Genomic DNA, 24672 nt, shown 5'->3' with positions numbered 1-24672 from the left:
GGTGGTGTTTAATGTCACACAGAGAAACATTCTGGGCTGAGCAGTTACATCGCCATGGAGACGAGCTGGTGGCAAATCCTCCACATATAGACATATACATAATTTGGCTAACGTTCGATGCTCATGCTATCGATCAATTAGCAACGCGAGGATGTGAAAGTCTCCGGAGCCAGTCTGATGTATTTTCCCTATAGCCGTTAGCATTAACCCACAAGAAACGCAAATTGTGAATAATCAAGCGGGCGTCAGCTGGTACCAATTCATGGGCCACGTTTAAGGGAGGTCAAAGTCTGGTTAAAAGTCACTGTTGAGTGTGGTAACCTTTTGGTGTTTTTTATTCTGGATAATAGTCTATAAAACCTTCATCTGAGGCTAAAGGCTAACTAAACATCAACATTTAGCCTCGTTTACCATCCTCGTTTACATGCTACTAGTGAGGAGACCAGATAAAGGACATAAACAGTAAGTGAGTACGTTTATTTCACAGATACAATTTTGCTAAAAAATATTAAATTTTTTTTATCACAGAATAGCTCATTTTTTAGTATTGTAATTTTGCTTCCTGTTTGTAATTTGTGACATTACAATAGGAAATTACTCAGAAAACACTGGACAAAAACTCATTTTAGTTTGAGAAATAAAATAAAATGTGAGAGCAACTTTATTTTGTTGAATTCATGTTTAGAGAGTCAAATAAATTGTTTCTTTGTGTAAATTATGCATAAACTTTGACTGGAATGAGTCAAAGTTTATACCCACTCGATTGGTGTAAAACTATAATATATGTACAACACGTATAAATACAAAAAATTTGAACATCGTAAAATCTGGCCTTACACACTTAAAGCTATAGCTGTAAAACACAATAATGGACTGACAAATGTATTTTCATGTTAACGTGAAAATACATGTTTATGATGTGTATTGTTATAAATGTGATAGCAACATAATTTCTCTCCATACAACACATTTTTGGGACACTCAAAGATGCTTTACAAGACAAGAAACACGTGTGTGTTATGTTCATAAAATAAAAATAAAAACATAGAAAATACATAATGAATCTTGAAGAAAATGCTATAAAAAATGTCTAATAATCATACAGACAAGTACGTAAATGTTTAAGTGATGTACATTCAAAAATAGATGAATAAAATCAATTTGTGGATATAAATCGGTGCAAATACCACAACCAAAAACAGTGCAGCAGACACACAACCCGAGCGTTCTCCGTGAAAACAAAGCCAGTCTTTTCCCTGTAGGTGGCGCTGCAATGTCATAGAGCACACGAGTCCACGCTTAACCCGTTTTGGGAGGAACATATTCGTACAACGGCCTCGTCCTTGGCTCTGTCGCCGTTCAAGGGGCAAAAGGGGATGTAGCGCCCCCACAAATGCCTCGAAAAGAAGGCGCTCATCCCGAACGGAAGATCGTAAACCCGGGACAGTTTGCCCTCGTCTTCCGGGTCCTCTTCGTCCAAACACAGCAGGCCGCGCTCTCGCTTGGTTCCTGGGGAAAATTATGCATCGCGCACATGGTCAGAAACCGGCAAACGAAGCAGAAACGGAGCCAAAAATGTGCCTTGAGAGTGCTTTGTTTGTTGCTCACAGGCACAATTTGAGGCGATGGAGTGAGATGATCGGATCAGTTGGAAGTGTGAAGGTTGTGAACGTCGTGGCTTACCAGGAATCGTGTTGTCCAGAAAGAATCCAAGGAAGCCTCCGATGAACATGTGCGTTGTCAGCAATATCTTCAGCACTTGGTCCATTTCTTTAACACCTGCAACAGGACAGAACATGCGCAATTATTTCAATACAATGGACTTTACTGCGGTGGAAGAACTCAATTTAGTTACTTCCTCAAAAATACAAATACATGTGCAAAGAAATTAGTCAAGTACAAGTGTCATATTCATGTTTGAAAGTTTCAGAGAAAAAATTTAAAGCATTTCAGATTTAATGCAGTGATTTTGGTAAAGAATTGTGCATCAACAATATTTGTAGTAGGTTTATGGAATTTATTTATAGTTTATTTAGTTTCTTTTTGTTGCTCAAAACCCTTGTGGTGCCTCTTTAGAGGTGGTGTTTCGAAGGTGCGTTGGGTAGACAAAAGACAGCTCGCTTGACACTGCTTCGTGATTTAGAAAATGGTTTTAATCATGAATAAACAGCAATCAAATACAGATGTCGACAATCTGGGTCCCCTCATAGCCGAATTGAGAAAAGACCCCGTTCCTTCGAACAGGAGGGTTTTTATATGCATTTCAAAGACAAAGAAAACCCCCTCGTTAGCCTGGCCCCACATGAGTCCAGCTGTATGCAATTTTACGGCTATCGTCTTATACCAAGGAGAGGTTGGAAACTTAACCTACACATTCTTCATCGCCCAGTTACTCAACAACATTTCCTGTTTTTCGAACAGGAAGCCTCTCCTGTTTATCCTACACATTCCAATGCAGTTTTAAGATACTTCACCCTTCAAATAACTCGTAATAACTCATAGGAAACTTTCTACTTTTCAGTCAAGTTTTTAAAAAATGTAGTGGAGTGACAAGTGACAAGAAAACTGTTCTGAAATGTACGGTATTTTCCGGACTATAAGTTGCACCTTTTTTCATAGTTTTGGCCGTTATACTCCAGAGCAACTTATATGTGATATTATTTGTTATTTTCACACTGACAACCACAAGAGGGCGTTCTAGGCTCTAAGCGATGCAGAAGAAGAATCTGCACTTCCTCTTCCTCTGGAGTTTGTGGAGTTGTTTAGAAGTGACACAGAGGAAGAAGAATTCAATGGATTTAGTGATTTGGGGTAAAACTGATGCTTTGGTAAACTTGTTAGCATGTTCTTTATGCTATAGTTATCTGAATAACTGTTAATATGTTACGTTAACATACCAGACACTTACCACAGTTCTGTCTGTGCGTCATGTAGCTGAAGGTGTTAGCGTTAGCATACGTACATCTATTCACCATGTTCGCTCATCTGTTATTATTTTAAATTGCATTTCAAGATTAATTTTTTTGGCTGGTGCGACTTATAGTCCGCAAAATACGGATAGTGAAGTAAAAGTATGAAGTATCTTCTAAGTATTTTGATAAATCCTTAAGCCGTGGTTGTAAATCTTAAATACCACCGGGTGAATAGAATAAATTCCTACCCGTTTCTAAGGAGTTGGGGTTCTTCAGTATCCAGTTGGGAATGGTGAGCGCAGTGAACATTGAAAACCCAAAAATGAATATATTTCTGGAGGAGTTCATGTCGGTCGTCTGAAAATTCAAAAATACAAATTAAATCTACAGCTGAACGTTTTATTGCGGTTTATGCGGCGTTCGATTACCTGCAGATTAGAAACGCCGGCCGCCGCTATGACCCCGAACATGATGAGAAACATGCCTCCGATCACAGGCGTGAGGATGGTGGTAAAGATGGCGCCGATCTTTCCCAGCATTCCCATTAAAACCATGATAAATCCGCTCACGAGGATGACCGTCCGGCTGCCCACCTGTTTGCAAACACGGGCAGGGCGGAGACAGGTGAGCCAGGTATAAATCTGTACTAAAACTGGAATTCTAATGGAGTCTGAAAAATGTCATGCTAATGTCAAGCTAGAATAGTTTTAGAATGATCTGGATCTTTTTCAGAACCTCCTGCTTTTGATTGAAGAGATGAGTTATTCTTGTGACATCGCTAACTGATCCAAACAATACTTCCTGTGCTTGGTTGTTAACAGAATTTAGATGAAATATTGATGTTATTTTAAGCTGAAGTTGTGGACAAAAGAGAGTTTTAATCAAATACACTGAATGTTCACATTTTCCTCATAATATTCATACAATTGCGACTTAATTTGGGTCATAAAACATCTTTTTTCATGCTCATGTTTTTGGAACCAGTTTACGATTATTCGATTACTAAATTAGTTGACGATTATTTCAATAATCGGTGAGTTGCGATTAATCGGTTTACTTGTTGCAGCCCTTTTCTTATTGGAGGATTTCCCTGTTCACAATATATTAGTAAAATTGAAAACGGTCACATATATTTTATTTAATGTAGAAGATTATGGATCAAATAAAACATGTACCGCACCAAAAGCGTCCGGTCTTCAAACAGTATCCTTTACCTTGGTGATTCCCAGAGCCGCGATGTTCTCACTGAACGACGTGGTCCCGTTCCCGGTCCCGAAGGCCCCGGCCAGCAAGGACCCCAGCCCCTCCACGCCGATGCCCAGGTTGATGGCGTGCTTCGGGGGTGGGGGGGCGCCGGAGAGCCGGGCGCACGAGTGGTAGTCGCCCACGGACTCCGCCATCGAGCACACAATCCTGGCTAGAATCCCAAAGACCCCGGCCAGGCTGACGGTCGGCAAGCCCCACTGACCTGAGGGAAGAGAGGGTCAGTCCACTGTACACGAGGGCCACTTGTCAAGGATTATATGTTGTATAGGATTAGAAGAAGGAGAAATGTAGTATTAATTGATTTATTATGTTTTCTAAAGTTGTGTTAGATGTGCATTCATAATCATGTGCAATACTGTCATAATCATGTGCAATACTGTCATAAACATGTGCAATACTGACATAATCATGTGCAATACTGTCATAAACATGTGCAATACTGTCATAATCATGTGCAATACTGTCATAAACATGTGTAATACTGTCATAAACATGTGTAATACTGACATAATCATGTGCAATACTGTCATAAACATGTGCAATACTGTCATAATCATGTGCAATACTGTCATAAACATGTGTAATACTGTCATAAACATGTGTAATACTGACATAATCATGTGCAATACTGTCATAAACATGTGCAATACTGTCATAATCATGTGCAATACTGTCATAAACATGTGTAATACTGTCATAAACATGTGCAATACTGTCATAATCATGTGCAATACTGTCATAATCATGTGCAATACTGTCATAAACATGTTCAATACTGTCATAAACATGTGTAATACTGACATAATCATGTGCAATACTGTCATAAACATGTGTAATACTGTCATAAACATGTGTAATACTGTCATAATCTTGTGCAATACTGTCATAATCATGTTCAATACTGTCATAAACATGTGCAATACTGTCATAATCAGGTGCAATACTGTCATAAACATGTGCAATACTGTCATAATCATGTGCAATACTGTCATAATCATGTGCAATACTGTCATAATCATGTGCAATACTGTGACATAAGTCAATCATCCTGGTGCAATATTTTCTGTCCATATAACAGCTGTAAATAAGAGTGGTAAGATAAAAAATATTTAGAATTTAGCTAAAAATTATAAAACGTTATCACAGAATAGCACTTTTTGTCTAGATTTATAATTCCACTTCCTGTTTGTAATTGTTTGATGATATCACATTAGGACATTACCCAGCAAACACTGGGCCAAAACTCATCTAATGTCACAATTTTTGTAAATGGAGAAATAAAAATGCATGAGCGCAACTTCATTTTGTTGAATTAATGTTTAGAGTCAAAAAAGTAGTTTCTTTGTGTAATTCTGCTTAAACTTAAACCTAGTGTGATGTCACTTACTGTCATTTTCTACTGATTTTTCAAATTTTTCTCCACAAATTCCTGCTCGATTGGTGTAAAACAATAATTTAATTGAACAACAGGTATAAATGCACCACATAAAGCAAACAATTTTAAATGTTAAAAACCTGTCACCATGTTTTTAAAAACTGTTCTTCTAGTTGGCAGCAGATGGTTAGAATCAGATGAAGAAAAGTTTTATTGAACACAATTAAAAAACGGACTTGCTTCGGTGGTTGTGAAGTACAAAACAATAAACAATACATTTAATTGATATTGTAGATTAGATAAGAACGACTGGGCTCGGGTCTACAGGGTGCAAATGGTTCTGACCTCATTTTAAAAGTGTTTTCTCCTGATTTAAGGCGTCATCTGCTCTGTAAACATCGACTTTGATGGTACTGACCTGGATACGGGAAGTTGAACCAGGCCGCTTGCCCTAAAACGTCACCCTTGACGTCAGTGCGCGCCAAGTATCCGTACTTGTCCGGGTCCGAGGGCAGGATGTCGTAGATGGTGAGCAGGTAACACACCAACCACGAGATGGAAATGCCCAGCAGAATCTGTCAACATCTGGCGTTAGAAACACTGAACTCAGCCAATACGCTGCGAGAAACCATTTAAAACTAAATATGCTCTGAACGGGAAGACGTAAAGAAAGCTGAAACCCACAAATACAGTGTCTCACTCGTTCTGGTTTGGTTCTAGTTCGATCCTGGTTAAGTCTTAGTTCAATCCTGGTTAAGTCCTAGTTCAATCCTGGTTAAGTCCTTGCCTGACCAGCCATTCCCACCACGTTTTTACAGACTACGTAACAAAACCGTGAGGGTCTGGGGCTCGAGCGCAGAATTTTAAATTCTAGGGCGGAGTTTAGAGAGCAGAGACAGAACAACAGAATCACATAATAATCATTGTGGTGTAGCGACAAGTTTTATGTCGCAATTTTATGTCAATTTTATTATTATTATTATTAAAAATGTACCGAAATACTTTCAGTCACTGAAAGGTTTTGGTCAACAAAAATGTACATACTTTTAGTCATAATGATTTCTTAGCAAAAATATACAAAATCTAAGAAATACATATTTTAGTTGATGAAATTACCACTTGGCGTTCCATGGTTTTCAGAATGATGAGGAAAGAGAACCGTTGCCATGCCATTCAAAATCTGAACCTAAATATTATTTCCTCAAATTGTTACAAAAAGCAGGAAGCTGAAAGCCATGAATACTTATTATAATTTGCAGATGTTACTATTTCTGACAGGTTTCAATATTTTTTTCAAAGCAAAATTATCCACCAGTAAATTCGGAACATTTAATAAGCAAAAACAATTTACTATTGTCAAAATTTACCTTGAGGATGGTTAAAAACTGTATTTAAATCAATCATAAATATTGAAAGCATAAACAGTCTTTATTGCCCAAAATGTAACCAACACAGATCAAGTTTATTCGGACATTTGAAAGTACGTCCATGTTTACATCTGCGGCGTGATACGTACCGACATGGTCTGGAAGATGTAGAACTTGGAGGAGTGAAGTTTCCGGGTTCTGCTGAACGTGGGCACAGGAAGAGGAACCCGACACAGATACTGAGAGAAGACGACGATCAGCGCCGTCGTTCTGTGGAAACATTATGTGAAGGTCAAATGTCATGTCATTCTATTTATGCTGTTTTTGTGTGTAGATAATATGAGAATATGGGTTCCTGATAAATATGGTCCTTCTGCGCCTCAGGACATGGCTTGACCTCCGATGAGATAGCACGAATCTTTGCATCCGTGATGGTTGTTCTACCTCTTTCGGAGCCGATTTGATTGTGATGATGTGCGTACGTGTCAGTTTATGTCACTGCCTTTAAAAGAACGTGTTTTGTCATTGTTCTGGAGGATGAGGGACAGATACCTTTGTTAGGGAAAGTGATTATTTACTGTGCATGAGTAAATAAAGATCTACCTTTTGAGAAAGACAAACTCTGTTCAGTTTAAATGAAGATAAGTTTGTTACCTTAAGTTCGGGAGCAGGACGACGCCCCTTTCACGCCCCTTCCTGCGGCTACACTATTTAAGCATCTAGGTCATACACACCTGTGCTTGTGACGTCGTCCCCCTCCCACCCTCTTTTAATCGTTCTAATCATTCTATTTTATCTCATAGATGGGGGTATCGAGGCCCGGGAGCCCACAGCCCTCATCGCCAGAAGTCCCAAAACGGCATCAACTTCTGTACATTTGTGTTGTTCATGTTTCTCGCCTGCTAATAAACACTTTGCATCGTAGCCGGGGTCGTGGTCCTTGATAGTGAATTATTTCTTGCAACTTGTTTGCAGAAATTCCACAACACATATCATCCGTAGCTGAAAGACACATTTGCATCAACGGAATACGAGCACCAAGGGATAAGTTCAGCTAGATTAGTTCAGAGCTCTTCGTGGACAAGAAGTAAAAATGAGTAGCAAAATGTGGTTATAAAATTCCCAAAGACAAAAATCCAAGGAACTCAGCATTTACTATTGTAATTCAGTAGCGTACGGTGACTTTCATGGGACGGGCGAGCAGGTTTTGGGTGTTCATCAATATTTAATGGGTGACATTAGCGCACAAAAAGTGAAAGAACATTTATATGCAAGGGAGAGTTTCAAATCGCAGTCTCCCGCGTGAAGGGCAGATACTTATCCCACTTGGCTAAACTCCCATGCCTGTTAAAACTGCTGAATGGAGTAAGTAGTCTCTTAAATCTTATTAAAATACTGCCTGTATTTATAACTAACGTCTAGTCATTATAAACGTGAACAGAGCCTGAGCTACAAACAAAGACTTGTCTCGAAAAGATTGTTTTTGAGTCCGTTTGTTGTAACTTGGCGCTGCTGCTGTTGCTTTGCTTCGTCCTCTGCACATGCTCAATGAGGCACAACCTGTAAACATACACACTTTGAGTTTGTCCTCGGAGCGCATGTGCAGAGCTCTAAAACAAGCTGCTGTCCGCTCTGATTCTCAAAGCTCATGTTGGAGAGCGGAGCGTGAACGGGCCTCTGAACACGGCCACAGACGGAGCAGCTGCTTGAGAAGAAGAACCAAGCTTCCCGCAGTACTGCTTAGCGGACTGTAGAGGGCACTGATAGACACCGTGACTTAATATTTTTAAACATTGATATTTTGGATCTACAGCACCCCTTATCTTCTTTTTTTTTGATTGATCGCTTGAGGTCATGAGGTCATCTGCAGTACATTAACACAGAATCACATCTATATTTACTATATGTTGTTAATTCAAGATGTAAGCGTCTGTGGGCGAGGCTCTTATGTCTTTGTTTATTCTGCTTTCATTGAGTCCGTCATAGCCTTCTGCGTGTCATCTTGGTTTGAAAATGTGTCAGTGAAGAACAAAAATGTACTTTGGACGGCCACGACGAAGAATGGAATCTATATACGTCAACCAGCTGCAGAGATAAGCTCCAGTGTCATGCAGGATCGGAGCCACGCACTGAACGCTCCGTTTCACCACGCACTGAACGCTCTGTTTCAGGAACCACGGCCTGAACGCTCTGTTTCAGGAGCCACGCACTGAACGCTCTGTTTCAGGAACCACGGCCTGAACGCTCTGTTTCAGGAGCCACGCCCTGAACGCTCTGTTTCAGGAGCCACGCACTGAACGCTCCGTTTCACCACGCACTGAACGCTCTGTTTCAGGAACCACGGCCTGAACGCTCTGTTTCAGGAGCCACGCACTGAACGCTCTGTTTCAGGAGCCACGCCCTGAACGCTCTGTTTCAGGAGCCACGCACTGAACGCTCCGTTTCACCACGCACTGAACGCTCTGTTTCAGGAACCACGGCCTGAACGCTCTGTTTCAGGAGCCACGCACTGAACGCTCTGTTTCAGGAACCACGGCCTGAACGCTCTGTTTCAGGAGCCACGCCCTGAACGCTCTGTTTCAGGAGCCACGCCCTGAACGCTCTGTTTCAGGAGCCACGCCCTGAACGCTCTGTTTCAGGAGCCACGCACTGAACGCTCTGTTTCACCACGCACTGAACGCTCTGTTTCAGGAACCACAGCCTGAACGCTCTGTTTCAGGAGCCACGCCCTGAACGCTCTGTTTCAGGAGCCACGCCCTGAACGCTCTGTTTCAGGAACCACGGCCTGAACGCTCTGTTTCAGGAGCCACGCACTGAACGCTCTGTTTCAGGAGCCACGCCCTGAACGCTCTGTTTCAGGAGCCACGCCCTGAACGCTCTGTTTCAGGAGCCACGCCCTGAACGCTCTGTTTCAGGAGCCACGCCCTGAACGCTCTGTTTCAGGAGCCACGCCCTGAACGCTCTGTTTCAGGAGCCACGCACTGAACGCTCTGTTTCAGGAGCCACGCACTGAACGCTCTGTTTCAGGAGCCACGCCCTGAACGCTCTGTTTCAGGAGCCACGCACTGAACGCTCTGTTTCACCACGCACTGAACGCTCTGTTTCAGGAACCACAGCCTGAACGCTCTGTTTCAGGAGCCACGCCCTGAACGCTCTGTTTCAGGAGCCACGCCCTGAACGCTCTGTTTCAGGAACCACGGCCTGAACGCTCTGTTTCAGGAGCCACGCACTGAACGCTCTGTTTCAGGAGCCACGCCCTGAACGCTCTGTTTCAGGAGCCACGCCCTGAACGCTCTGTTTCAGGAGCCACGCCCTGAACGCTCTGTTTCAGGAGCCACGCCCTGAACGCTCTGTTTCAGGAGCCACGCACTGAACGCTCTGTTTCAGGAGCCACGCACTGAACGCTCTGTTTCAGGAGCCACGCCCTGAACGCTCTGTTTCAGGAGCCACGCCCTGAACGCTCTGTTTCAGGAGCCACGCACTGAACGCTCTGTTTCACCACGCACTGAACGCTCTGTTTCAGGAACCACAGCCTGAACGCTCTGTTTCAGGAGCCACGCCCTGAACGCTCTGTTTCAGGAGCCACGCCCTGAACGCTCTGTTTCAGGAACCACGGCCTGAACGCTCTGTTTCAGGAGCCACGCACTGAACGCTCTGTTTCAGGAGCCACGCCCTGAACGCTCTGTTTCAGGAGCCACGCCCTGAACGCTCTGTTTCAGGAGCCACGCCCTGAACGCTCTGTTTCAGGAGCCACGCCCTGAACGCTCTGTTTCAGGAGCCACGCACTGAACGCTCTGTTTCAGGAGCCACGCACTGAACGCTCTGTTTCAGGAGCCACGCACTGAACGCTCTGTTTCAGGAGCCACGCCCTGAACGCTCTGTTTCAGGAGCCACGCCCTGAACGCTCTGTTTCAGGAGCCACGCACTGAACGCTCTGTTTCAGGAACCACGCCCTGAACGCTCTGTTTAAGGAGCCACGCCCTGAACGCTCTGTTTCAGGAGCCACGCATTGAACTCTCTGTTTCAGGAGCCACGCCCTGAACGCTCTGTTTCAGGAGCCACGCCCTGAACGCTCTGTTTCAGGAGCCACGCCCTGAACGCTCTGTTTCAGGAGCCACGCACTGAACGCTCTGTTTCAGGAGCCAGGCCCTGAACGCTCTGTTTCAGGAGCCACGCCCTGAACGCTCTGCTTCAGGAGCCACGCCCTGAACGCTCTGTTTCAGGAGCTACGCACTGAACGCTCTGTTTCAGGAGCCACGCACTGACCGCTCTGTTTCACCACGCACTGAACGCTCTGTTTCAGGAGCCACGCCCTGAACGCTCTGTTTCAGGAGCCACGCCCTGAATGCTCTGTTTCAGGAGCCACGCCCTGAACGCTCTGTTTCAGGAGCCACACACTGAACGCTCTGTTTCAGGAGCCACACACTGAACGCTCTGTTCCAGGAGCCACACCCTGAACGCTCTGTTTAAGGAGCCACGCCCTGAACGCTCTGTTTCAGGAGCCACGCACTGAACGCTCTGTTTCAGGAGCCACACACTGAACGCTCTGTTTCAGGAGCCACACAATGAACGCTCTGTTTCAGGAGCCACGCACTGAACGCTCTGTTTCAGGAGCCACGCACTGAACGCTCTGTTTCAGGAGCCACACACTGAACGCTCTGTTTCAGGAGCCACGCACTGAACGCTCTGTTTCAGGAGCCACGCACTGAACGCTCTGTTTCAGGAGCCACGCACTGAACGCTCTGTTTCAGGAGCCACGCACTGAACGCTCTGTTTCAGGAGCCACGCACTGAACGCTCTGTTTCAGGAGCCACGCACTGAACGCTCTGTTTCAGGAGCCACGCACTGAACGCTCTGTTTCAGGAGCCACGCCCTGAACGCTCTGTTTCAGGAGCCACGCACTGAACGCTCTGTTTCAGGAGCCACGCACTGAACGCTCTGTTTCAGGAGCCACGCACTGAACGCTCTGTTTCAGGAGCCACGCACTGAACGCTCTGTTTCAGGAGCCACGCACTGAACGCTCTGTTTCAGGAGCCACGCACTGAATGCTCTGTTTCAGGAGCCACGCTCTGTTTCAGGAGCCACACACTGAACGCTCTGTTTCAGGAGCCACGCACTGAACGCTCTGTTTCAGGAGCCACGCACTGAACGCTCTGTTTCAGGAGCCACGCACTGAACGCTGTTTCAGGAGCCACGCACTGAACGCTCTGTTTCAGGAGCCACGCACTGAACGCTCTGTTTCAGGAGCCACACACTGAACGCTCTGTTTCAGGAGCCACGCACTGAACGCTCTGTTTCAGGAGCCACGCACTGAACGCTCTGTTTCAGGAGCCACGCACTGAACGCTCTGTTTCAGGAGCCACGCCCTGAACGCTCTGTTTCAGGAGCCACGCCCTGAACGCTCTGTTTCAGGAGCCACGCACTGAACGCTCTGTTTCAGGAGCCACGCCCTGAACGCTCTGTTTCAGGAGCCACGCACTGAACGCTCTGTTTCAGGAGCCACGCACTGAACGCTCTGTTTCAGGAGCCACGCACTGAACGCTCTGTTTCAGGAGCCACGCACTGAACGCTCTGTTTCAGGAGCCACGCACTGAACGCTCTGTTTCAGGAGCCACGCACTGAACGCTCTGTTTCAGGAGCCACGCTCTGTTTCAGGAGCCACACACTGAACGCTCTGTTTCAGGAGCCACGCACTGAACGCTCTGTTTCAGGAGCCACGCTCTGTTTCAGGAGCCACGCACTGAACGCTCTGTTTCAGGAGCCACGCACTGAAAGCTCTGTTTCAGGGGCCACACACTGAACGCTCTGTTTCAGGAGCCACGCACTGAACGCTCTGTTTCAGGAGCCACGCACTGAACGCTCTGTTTCAGGAGCCACACACTGAACGCTCTGTTTCAGGAGCCACACACTGAACACTGAAGGCTCTGTTTCAGGAGCCACGCACTGAACGCTCTGTCTCAGGAGCCACGCACTGAACGCTCTGTTTCAGGAGCCACACACTGAACACTGAACGCTCTGTTTCAGGAGCCACACACTGAACACTGAACGCTCTGTTTCAGGAGCCACACACTGAACACTCTGTTTCAGGAGCCACACACTGAACGCTCTGTTTCAGGAGCCACACACTGAACGCTCTGTTTCAGGAGCCACGCACTGAACGCTCTGTTTCAGGAGCCACACACTGAACGCTCTGTTTCAGGAGCCACACACTGAACACTGAAGGCTCTGTTTCAGGAGCTACGCACTGAACGCTCTGTTTCAGGAGCCACGCCCTGAACGCTCTGTTTCAGGAGCCACACACTGAACGCTCTGTTTCAAGAGCCACACACTGAATGCTCTGTTTCAGGAGCCACACACTGAACGCTCTGTTTCAGGAGCCACACACTGAACACTGAACGCTCTGTTTCAGGAGCCACACACTGAACACTGAACGCTCTGTTTCAGGAGCCACACACTGAACGCTCTGTTTTAGGAGCCACACACTGAACACTGAACGCTCTGTTTCAGGAGCCACACACTGAACGCTCTGTTTCAGGAGCCACACACTGAACACTGAACGCTCTGTTTTAGGAGCCACACACTGAACACTGAACGCTCTGTTTCAGGAGCCACACACTGAACGCTCTGTTTTAGGAGCCACACACTGAACACTGAACGCTCTGTTTCAGGAGCCACACACTGAACGCTCTGTTTTAGGAGCCACACACTGAACACTGAACACTCTGTTTCAGGAGCCACACACTGAACACTGAACGCTCTGTTTTAGGAGCCACACACTGAACACTGAACGCTCTGTTTCAGGAGCCACACACTGAACACTCTGTTTTAGGAGCCACACACTGAACACTGAACACTCTGTTTCAGGAGCCACACACTGAACGCTCTGTTTTAGGAGCCACACACTGAACACTGAACGCTCTGTTTTAGGAGCCACACACTGAACACTGAACGCTCTGTTTCAGGAGCCACACACTGAACACTCTGTTTCAGGAGCTACCATCGGGGCAAAGACCGGCCGTGCCAAAATGCAGGACCAAAGGATCTAGAGACAGTTTCCTCCCAGCAGCTATTGTCCTCTTGAACAAGCTCACTCAGAGCAATTTTTCCATTTATTAATCCAGTATATCTGCATTTTTCCGTGTGTGTTTGATGTCTCTTAATCATTCCAAACCAATTTACATAAGGGTACGAATAAAGACACCTAACCTAGCCTAACATAATATCCTGTCACTATTTACTATACATTTTGGGCAGAAGATCAACAAATAAACAAGACATCGGCGTATTATACTGAAGAACACGTTGGTTGATTAAATTTAAGGTTTGTTGACCATGTCTCAGTCAAATAGTGACATCGCACAGTGAGGCCGCAAGATCATTTTGACTTACTGCATGTCTTCTGCCTTCCAAAACACAAGGGTGTATTAAAGTACTAAAGCCCTCGGTCCACGTCAGAACTGGGACGACGTGCAAACGCTGTGGGTTCACTTCAGGATTCATCACGACAACAGTTGGACCGAAGAAAAAACAGTTGGACCGAAGACCCATTTAGCCACAAGCCGCTGTCAGAATTCATTTCACAATTTGCCTTTTCTGTAAAGGAGTCTGTCGCCGCTCAGAACTAAAGCTGGGTCTGTTTTAATTTCGAGTAGCGTACTTGACTTGACTTTGTTTGAAAAGTGCTGCTTCGAAGGTCTTTTTTGTAATGTCGACGTACAATAAATCATATTACTGCATTAATTAAAGCAGCACCATGTTAAGTTTTCACAATAAACTTATTTCTTGTTTTACACATTGTTTCTTCGATATTTGGACTCGGTTAACGTTCATTGTAAGTCACTGAAACATCAAAACCCCTCGGACACGTTCACGTAACATTTTAATTAACGTTACTTTTGCATTGAGTGGCATGAGAGTCAGTGCGTAGTAATGAGATTTTCCGTCATTAGGCAAAAAGTAGCTGGCCTAAAATGTGAATCTGCTTCAATCTAATAAAACATAAATCATTCTAAAACTGAGCACAATATTGAGTTTGTATCTGGCCACTAAACAAAGAAAATGAAGTAAACAGTTAAAGAAAGCCAGATAAACAGGAACACTGAAGCTACACTTATCGCTGACTTTATGATCGCACACAGTTGAACAAGGAGTTGGAATGTTCTAGTTATTTGAGCGAAACAACAGCCACACGGGCCAAATATAAGCAAACCAAAAAAGAAAGTTCAGTATCAGCTGTGCTCTTCATAACCCGCCTCCAGGGCCGGCCCAAGCCTTCAGGGGGCCCTAAGCGAAAACATTTTTGGGGGCCCCTCACCACGTCATCAGAATCAGTTTTATTGCCATTGTCAGTAAACAATTCACATATGGGAACTTTCTTCAACGCAAACAAAGCGCACCAAAACTCCAGGGCATCTGTTTGACAGTTACTTTATTCTCAACACCTCACAAACTCAAATATTGATAACTTAAATCCCACAATGCAACTTGGTATTCCGCTGACATCACCTCTACTCCCTGTACAAATAACACACGTCCCAGATATGTTTTTGTTCGTATTTGTGGGCGTTAAGGGTCGACAGCCACATTAGTTTAAATTAATGAACAGGGGGGTCTGGGGGCCCTCCCCCAGAAATTTTCTGAGCTTTTTTGGGTCTTCTGGTGCATTTTAATGTGGTCCAGCCGGCTAAAGTAAGAGTAAAATGTTGAGGTTGTTATGCTATAAAATGATGATGTGATGAAACTGTGCCAGGAGAAAATGACTAAAGCCAGTTATTAATACATTAGTGTACTTAATTACTCAATACAATATTGGCTATGAAAAATAATGATGGTCAAATTGATTAATTTTAACTGAAAATGTAAAAGTAATAGTTATCCTTACTAATTTATCTTTTACAGCTCCCAACTGTTCCTTCTTGCCAAAGTGACAAAACAAGTTATATTAAATTAAACAAATGGCATAAGCATTGCTTGATTAACAATTAACACTGATAAAACAGTGCAAACATGTTATTCCCAGAGAATGAACAGAACGAGAAGTGAAGGTCCAAACCTAGCTATAGTGAAGAGACTGCGTTTCTGCAACTTTGCCACTTTTGTATAAAAATATATAGTATTATTCTATAACAGACGTAATCATAATATGTCTGGTTATTTTTCACTATCAATTTATTATAATTTATAACAAATAGTCTAATGATGCTTTTTAAATAAATTGAAATGTTTTATTGCTCTATTAAAAGTGAATTACAATATAAATGTTTGTTCTGATCAGAACATCACACACTGGACTCCTGCACCTTTACGTTCCTCTCATTGCACTTTAAGAAGTCAAAGTAAAACAGACATCACGAGTCACGATTGATCTCACACATGGTGATGTGAGAGAGGGACGCAAACTCAAACCCGCTCATCTCTGACTGAGGCTGCACAGGGGCCCGGGACAGGGGCCCGGGACAGGGGCCGCACACTGTTCACTCCAAAGTCTCACGTCAGAGGTTCTGGACGAGATGGCGCTCGTCCGGACCGGATCTCCGCCTCTTAGTGACCCGGGGCATAGACGCCCCTCACCGGCCTCACCTGCAGCTAACACTCCCGGGCTGGTGTCAATGTGAAGCTCATTATCTTTCATTCAGACACATATTATGCGCGGGGCAGAGCTTTCGTCGCCTCCAGTCTGAACTAACGTGACAGAATCGTGTTGTTTCAAACAGCAGCATTAAGAGAAGTTCAATACCTGGAGAGTGTTGTTGAGTTTGCAGTTTCTTTACATCGTCAAGAAGTTTCTTCTTTCGTTTTTCGGCATCGGGGGGATATATTCCTCTGGACATGAGGACCACGTTCTGTTGTGTTTATGTTTTGCTCTCGTTCTGCTCGCGCATAATGCAGTTGCCCAATCAGCGCAGGTTTGGTGTCTCGGTTGCCAGATTGTCATTACAAATAAATGCGGTTTGTGCCTTATATGTTACCGCTGTGTGCGCTGCCGCGCCAGCAGCACTACTACACTAGTGGCGCACGCTGCGCTTGCACTTCTCATAAGACGGGTTGCCAGATTGGGGGCCCTATTAACGCCTCGGGGCCCTACGCGGCTGCTTAGTTCGCTTATAGGCTGGGCCGGCCCTGCCCGCCTCAGTTGAAATGTTGAATAAAAGAATGTTGGTAAATAACTCTAGATTTAAAATGTAAAATAAAGAAACAATTGCATTTTGAAGTAAAGACAGATTGTTTTGATGTGAATATGATATCATTTTGTTGCTTTAATTCATTTTTTTTTTTTTATGTTTTTGCCTCAACAGTAGCATAAGCATTAAGTGTTAGCATTGGGACACAAACAAATCGTCCTCTGTTGAAGTTGTCACCTATTTTGTAAAGTCATTGTTCACTGCCTGATCTTGTATTATGTATTTCATTTTAGACTGACTTAGTGAAACCCACAGATGGAATTAGACTGATGCTAACGCTAAGCTAGCAGTGTGATGTGATGAGAGCTAATAGTGACCTCATGGTAAATACTGGTTGTCTGCTTTAGAGTAAATAGTTATTGTGGTCTTAAATGCAAGTTGTTGTTTTTTTTGCAGTAAAACAAATTCTAGACGGTTGCAGACCCTCCACCTGAAAAGTTCCACAGAGCACCTTTAGCGAGTTCGAGTGCACCTTTAATTAATGCGCCTTTAGTGAGTGCATCTTTAATTAGTGCGCCTTTAATGAGTGCACCTTTAGCAAGTGCACCTAGTGCACCTTTAGCGAGAGCACCTTTAGCGAGAGCACCTTTAGCGAGTGCACCTAGTGCACCTTTAGCAAGAGCACCTTTAGCGAGTGCACCTAGTGCACCTTTAGCGAGAGCACACCTTTAGCGAGTGCACCTTTAGCGAGAGCACCTTTAGCGAGTGCACCTAGTGCACCTTTAGCAAGAGCACCTTTAGCGAGTGCACCTAGTGCACCTTTAGCGAGAGCACACCTTTAGCGATTGCACCTTTAGCGAGAGCACCTTTAGTGAGTGCACCTAGTGCACCTTTAGCAAGAGCACACCTTTAGCGAGTGCACACCTTTAGCGAGTGCACCTTTAGCGAGAGCACCTTTAGCGAGTGCACCTTTAGCGAGAGCACCTTTAGCGAGTGCACCTAGTGCACCTTTAGCAAGAGCACCTTTAGCGAGTGCACCTAGTGCACCTTTAGCGAGAGCACACCTTTAGCGAGTGCACCTTTAGCGAGTCCACCTTTAGCGAGAGCACCTTTAGCGAGTGCACCTAGTGCACCTTTAGCAAGAGCACACCTTTAGCGAGTGCACCTTTAGCGAGAGCACCTTTAGCGAGTGCGAGAGCACCTTTAGCGAGAGCACCTTTAGCGAGTGCGAGAGCACCTTTAGCGAGAGCACACCTTTAGCGAGTGCACCTTTAGCGAGTGCGAGAGCACCTTTAGCGAGTGCGAGAGCACCTTTAGCGAGAGCACCTTTAGCGAGTGCGAGAGCACCTTTAGAGAGTGCGAGAGCACCTTTAGCGAGAGCACCTTTAGCGAGAGCACCTTTAGCGAGTGCGAGAGCACCTTTAGAGAGTGCGAGAGCACCTTTAGCGAGAGCACACCTTTAGCGAGTGCACACCTTTAGCGAGTGCACCTTTAGCGAGAGCACCTTTAGCGAGTGCAACTTTAGCGAGAGCACCTTTAGCGAGTGCACCTAGTGCACCTTTAGCAAGAGCACCTTTAGCGAGTGCACCTAGTGCACCTTTAGCGAGAGCACACCTTTAGCGAGTGCACCTTTAGCGAGTGCACCTTTAGCGAGAGCACCTTTAGCGAGTGCACCTAGTGCACCTTTAGCAAGAGCACACCTTTAGCGAGTGCACCTTTAGCGAGAGCACCTTTAGCGAGTGCGAGAGCACCTTTAGCGAGAGCACACCTTTAGCGAGTGCACCTTTAGCGAGTGCGAGAGCACCTTTAGCGAGAGCACCTTTAGCGAGTGCGAGAGCACCTTTAGCGAGAGCACCTTTAGCGAGTGCGAGAGCACCTTTAGCGAGAGCACACCTTTAGCGAGTGCACCTTTAGCGAGTGCGAGAGCACCTTTAGCGAGAGCACCTTTAGCGAGTGCGAGAGCACCTTTAGAGAGTGCGAGAGCACCTTTAGCGAGAGCACCTTTAGCGAGTGCGAGAGCACCTTTAGAGAGTGCGAGAGCACCTTTAGCGACAGCACCTTTAGCAAGTGCGAGGGCACCTTTAGCGAGAGCACCTTAAGCGAGAGCACCTTTAGCGAGCGGCACCTTTAGCAAGTGCTACGTACAGCACTGAGATGCCCCAGTGACTTCCTGCTCTGTCTCCAGCCGAGTCGTAGAGCGAGAGGCCGATCAGAGACACGGTGGGAGCGATGGTCAAAGGTCCAATGAACCTCATGAGGAAGCCAATGAGACCAGAGAAACCCACCACGATCTGCAGCACCGAGGCCACCATGATGGAGCCCTGCAGCTGAGGGAGGGGGAGAGAGAGGAGGGGAAGAGGAGAGAGAGGGGGGGAAGAGGAGAGAGGGAGGGGGCGGGAAAGGGGGGAGAGGAGGACAGAACAAGAGGGGAGAGAGGGGAGGGAGGAGGAGCGAGGGGAGAGAGGAGAAGAGATGGGGAGAGAGGAGGACAGAGGGAGGGGGCGGGGAAGGGGGGAGAGGAGGAGAGAGGGGAGAGAGGGGAGAGAGAAGGAGAGATGGGGAGAGAGGAGGACAGAGGAGGAGAGAGGGGAGGGAACCAGAGAGGTGAGAAATAAGGAGAAACAGAGACAGAGGAATAAAGATGGGTATAAGGGGGGAGAGAGTGGGAGAGCGGAGGGGGAGAGAGAGAGAGAGAGAGAAGACGATGAAGGAAAAGGAGAGTGAGAGCAAGAAGAGATAAAGAAAGAGTGAAGAAAGTGAAAGAAGGGAGAGTCAGGAGGGAGGGAAAGAGGGCGGGAGTGGGGAGTAGGGTAAGAGTGGAAGAGAGAGGGAAAGACATATATAGAGGGAGAGGGAAGAGAAGCAAAGAGAGAAAACAACAGTGTTATGCAATGACGTGAGATGGCCTGCGGAGGGCACTGTCACATTAAAGTCATATATGCTAAGGGACAGTACAATAGTATACGAGTAAGAATATAGCCAAATATTGACTTCACACCATGTACGGGACGAGGGGGAAAGGGTTAGGAGACAAGCATGTGCACCCTTAAGCCAAGTTACAGGTCAGATCTGTGGAGAGGCAAGCCCGCTCGCAGTAATAATACATTTTTCATGGTGTAGATGAATGATTTTCAAATGGAAGTCAAAAGTTGATTTTAAAATCGTTGTTCAGCTTCAATCAACAACAGAAATGTTACCTTTAATGAAATGAACATCACAACTGCTTACGTTATCTTTTATATATATATTTAACTAATTACATCATCAACTAAACGATATGAGCTTCACTTACTCTGTGCTGGAAGATTCATTCTCACTACTTTTTATTTGTTGATGAATTAACACGTCACGTTGAGTCATGTTTTTGTTTACCTCGATAAGTCAAAGAACTGTCTTCTTCTCATAAAGTTAAAATGCTGTGAATAACATCCGTATCTGTTGTTATGAGCGATGGGAAACTCACGGTTCGCATGCGACTCTGCCAGACCTCGATGAAAACAGGCGAGGAAACGTTCACGAGGCTGGCGTTCTGAGTCCACGCCGGGCATTCGAACTCGGGCAGCGACAGCAGGGGGTCACCAGGGAGAAGGTGCCCCCCTGCAGGATGGGCAGTCTGCCATGAACCACACAAAAAAAGAGGGTGTTTTTGTGAGAGTAAGATCAAATTTAAATGTTACGATTATTGACACCGCAACCAAAAAACTTAACAAAATTGAAAAAAAAAAATTCCAATGACGCCAATTTGATTTTTTTAATTTGATTTTTCTAGATTCATAAGGGGCTTCTGAGCTGATCTTGGTCTGACCTGTCACCAAGGACCTGTTTGCCTTGGGAGACCCTACCAGGCAACCCCTCCACCACGTTAAGGTGTCAGTTCAAGGAGGAGCAGTATATAATTAAGAACTTAAATCATGGAAATAGATAATATTACCTTTTTTCCTTTAAAATCTTTTCAAATAAACACATGTTTTCAGATCACCTTAAAATCTACATTATTGGTTTTGAATCAACTTCAAATAATCAAATGGAGACAGGATATATCTAAAAAAGGGTCAGCGTTTCATTTTCTTTAAAGCAACATTGTGCCACGCTGTGAGTCGAGTGTTGCCGTGGTAATGCAAAGGACGCCTCCGGCGCCTGCGGTGAGTCGGTGACGGCGTGCGGCAGACGCACCTGACGCCCAGCGTGACCTGCAGCAGAGTGCACAGCCCCGACACAAAGAAGATAGTGTTGATGAGGCGTCCCTGCGTCAGGCTGTCGTTCTGCAGACACAGACGCTCCGACAGGATGAGAGGGATCGAGATGATGGCTCCGAACGCCATCAGGTAATGCTGCGCGGACGCAAACAGGAAGTAAAACATGTTAATCGTGACGACACATTTTCTCACTTTTTTTTTTTTTCTTTTTTCCTCTTTCAATCTCAGTATCCGCCGGTGAAGTGAGATTTATTTGAAACTTTTGTAACTTTTCTAGTGTGAGATGCGCTAAAATTCTAAATAGCAAATATTTCATTTCCTGTTGTGCTCTGATAATTTGTTATTCTTTGTTGCAATTATTCAAGGATAATGCATTGTGATTTTAAAGACAATTTAAGCACATTTTAAATGGATTTAGCTTTAAAAATTAACTCCCAAAAAGTTTTTAAAATTTGTGAAATTTCCTTCAAAAACATAATATTTTTGACTATAACGCCAAAAAGAAATACACATAAATCCAAAACGTAGCTACCATAACAATAATAAAACAAGAAAAACAGGTATTTTTCTTCTTCCTCACACAAGATGAACACAATAGAACAAGACTGGAAAATAAACATAAATAAAATCATCACCTTTCCTGAACGGTTTCAGTCTGGTCTGGATCAAAACACATAAGAACGTACTGTTGTTTTGTGTTGTAAATTACATTAAATTGTCCAACAAAGAGTGTTTTTATTATGAAGTTTATTATGAAGTTTGTAATTTTAGCATCTCAACATCTCAACATAAGGCTACAAAATTGGCAACATACATGTTTTTAACAATATTAACGTACAAGAACGTGACAAATGTAACAGGAAATATTCGAATACTGACATTATAACTCAAAATGTATCCGCCGGTGAAGTGAGATTTATTTGAAACTTTTGTAACTTTTCTAGTGTGAGATGCGCTACCTGTGTTTCTCCATGCAGAGTAGTAGTAGTAGTAGTAGTAGTAGTAGTAGTAGTAGTAGTAGTAGTAGTAGTAGTAGTATATTATAATTAGAGAGATGAGATAATAATATATAAATCAAACTTAAATCATATTTATTTATTTTTTTACCATTTCATGGGTCTCAAGTGACGTGACACACTCGTTGCTACTGCCATCTTGAGGACATAAGCTGCGTGCTCACTGTGGGCTGTGTCAACGAAAAGCCTCAAAACAAAGGATTCTTTCTCTTCTGTCACGTCCCCAAAGACCCCGTTTGTCCAGAAATGTGTTATTGTGGTCAGGAGGGGCCAGTGGACTTACAGAGCTCACTCCAGACTGAGGCTGAGCTGTTTGTTTCAGGGTGTTAGCAGCTAATGCTAATGATGGTTTACATATTATTGCATGGCTATGCTGATAAACGTTAGCCTTTGCAGACAGTTTTAACGAGCCTCATTGCCAACTGTCTGGGTGCGATATTTTAGGCTCAGACACAAAGTCCGTGCTCTTGAAAGCTTTGAGGGCGTGTCCGGTACAGGGGGCGTGTCCAGTGCAGAGGGCTTGTGGACGCAGAGCAGATGAAAATGTCTACAAAGGTTTGTTGTCTTCTTGAAGTATCAACCCTTTTCATTTTCAGTTTCATGCTCTGTTTTTCAGGACCATCCAACAGCGGAGAGTGTCAGGGTGTGACAACAAACAAGTCACGTGACTAAAACCCAAGAGCTTTTGTTCGCTTCAACCACCACAATCAAACACATTGACGCGGACGAGACGGACGACGCGTCTCACCCGAGGGCACGGCGCCACAGTTTGAACCGAGGGCACGGCGCCACAGTTTGAACCGAGGGCACGGCGCCACAGTTTGAACAGAGGGCACGGCGCCACAGTTTGAACAGAGGGCACGGCGCCACAGTCTGAACCGAGGGCACGGCGCCACAGTTTGAACCGAGGGCACGGCGCCACAGTTTGAACCGAGGGCACGGCGCCACAGTTTGAACCCAGGGCACGGCGCCACAGTTTGAACCCAGGGCACGGCGCCACAGTTTGAACCCAGGGCACGGCGCCACAGTTTGAACCCAGGGCACGGCGCCACAGTTTGAACCCAGGGCACGGCGCCACAGTTTGAACCCAGGGCACAGCGCCACAGTTTGAACCCAGGGCACAGCGCCACAGTTTGAACAGAGGGCACGGCGCCACAGTTTGAACCCAGGGCACAGCGCCACAGTTTGAACCCAGGGCACGGCGCCACAGTTTGAACCCAGGGCACAGCGCCACAGTTTGAACCCAGGGCACGGCGCCACAGTTTGAACAGAGGGCACGGCGCCACAGTCTGAACCGTTTACATTCGGCTCGATGACTCACGTTGGTAGCCATGGCAAAGCTGTACACGGTACAAACTTACCTGTAGAGCCAGAAGCACGCACAGGTACCAGGGCGGAACATCAGTGACGCAGTAGGTTGGCTTATTCCTGTCCTCTTCTTCCTCTTCGTCTCGTTGTTGCCCATGTTTAGCCTCGTCACCGCCGTGTTCATCCATCTGTGACGACATCCAGACCACATAAACCAGGCGTTGACCCAAACACACCAGCAACACTCTCGGGCATTAATGTGCACTAGCTTCCACTGACGCTGGCACAAGAGACGAGCAAAGAAGGCCATTGGAAACTGTACTTCAGGCCTCGCAGAGAATCAATATAACAAAAAATATACACGTACATCTTCCCATTGGTAGAATTTGGTGGAAAGAAAACTCTGCTATAAAGCACTGTACTATATATGCTAATATATTTATTTATTTATTTATATATTTTTTATTTATTTAATTGAATTCATTGAATTCATTTGATTGATTTGGTTTAATTTGATTAATTTTCTTAATTTTCTTTCATTTATTTCATTTTATTACAAACTAAAGCGGTCAAGCTATTGTTTTTTGTAAATCACAAACATTCACACGTCACATCCATATCAACTACGCTCACTCATATATTAAATCATATTTTTTTTTAAAACAAACAGTTTAACTCAAGAAATAAGCAAGGAAAATGAGCAAAAGTAGAAAAGAACAAAAAAACATAAGATTCAAATTACTTTCAAAACTAAAGAGAAAATGAATGTTATCCTAAAATTCTAAATAGCAAATATTTCATTTCCTGTTGTGCTCTGATAATTTGTTATTCTTTGTTGCAATTATTCAAGGATAATGCATTGTGATTTTAAAGACAATTTAAGCACATTTTAAATGGATTTAGCTTTAAAAATTAACTCCCAAAAAGTTTTTAAAATTTGTGAAATTTCCTTCAAAAACATAATATTTTTGACTATAACGCCAAAAAGAAATACACATAAATCCAAAACGTAGCTACCATAACAATAATAAAACAAGAAAAACAGGTATTTTTCTTCTTCCTCACACAAGATGAACACAATAGAACAAGACTGGAAAATAAACATAAATAA

The 24672-nt window shown here is 44.6% G+C and overlaps 1 pseudogene; it reads right to left on the bottom strand.

The window, feature by feature from the left end:
• Nucleotides 1-1276: 1276 nt before the first annotated feature.
• On the bottom strand, nt 1277-23761 carry LOC140362978 (solute carrier family 23 member 1-like; annotated as a pseudogene).
• Nucleotides 23762-24672: the final 911 nt, after the last annotated feature.

This window comes from Eucyclogobius newberryi, unplaced genomic scaffold (assembly GCF_026437365.1).
Source record: "Eucyclogobius newberryi isolate DKJ021-1_F unplaced genomic scaffold, fEucNew1.0.hap1 SCAF_1, whole genome shotgun sequence".
In the NCBI taxonomy this organism is placed as follows: Eukaryota; Metazoa; Chordata; class Actinopteri; order Gobiiformes; family Gobiidae; genus Eucyclogobius; species Eucyclogobius newberryi.
The sequence above is the reverse complement of the archived record's forward strand: the minus strand, read 5'-3'. Positions and strand labels throughout refer to the sequence as shown.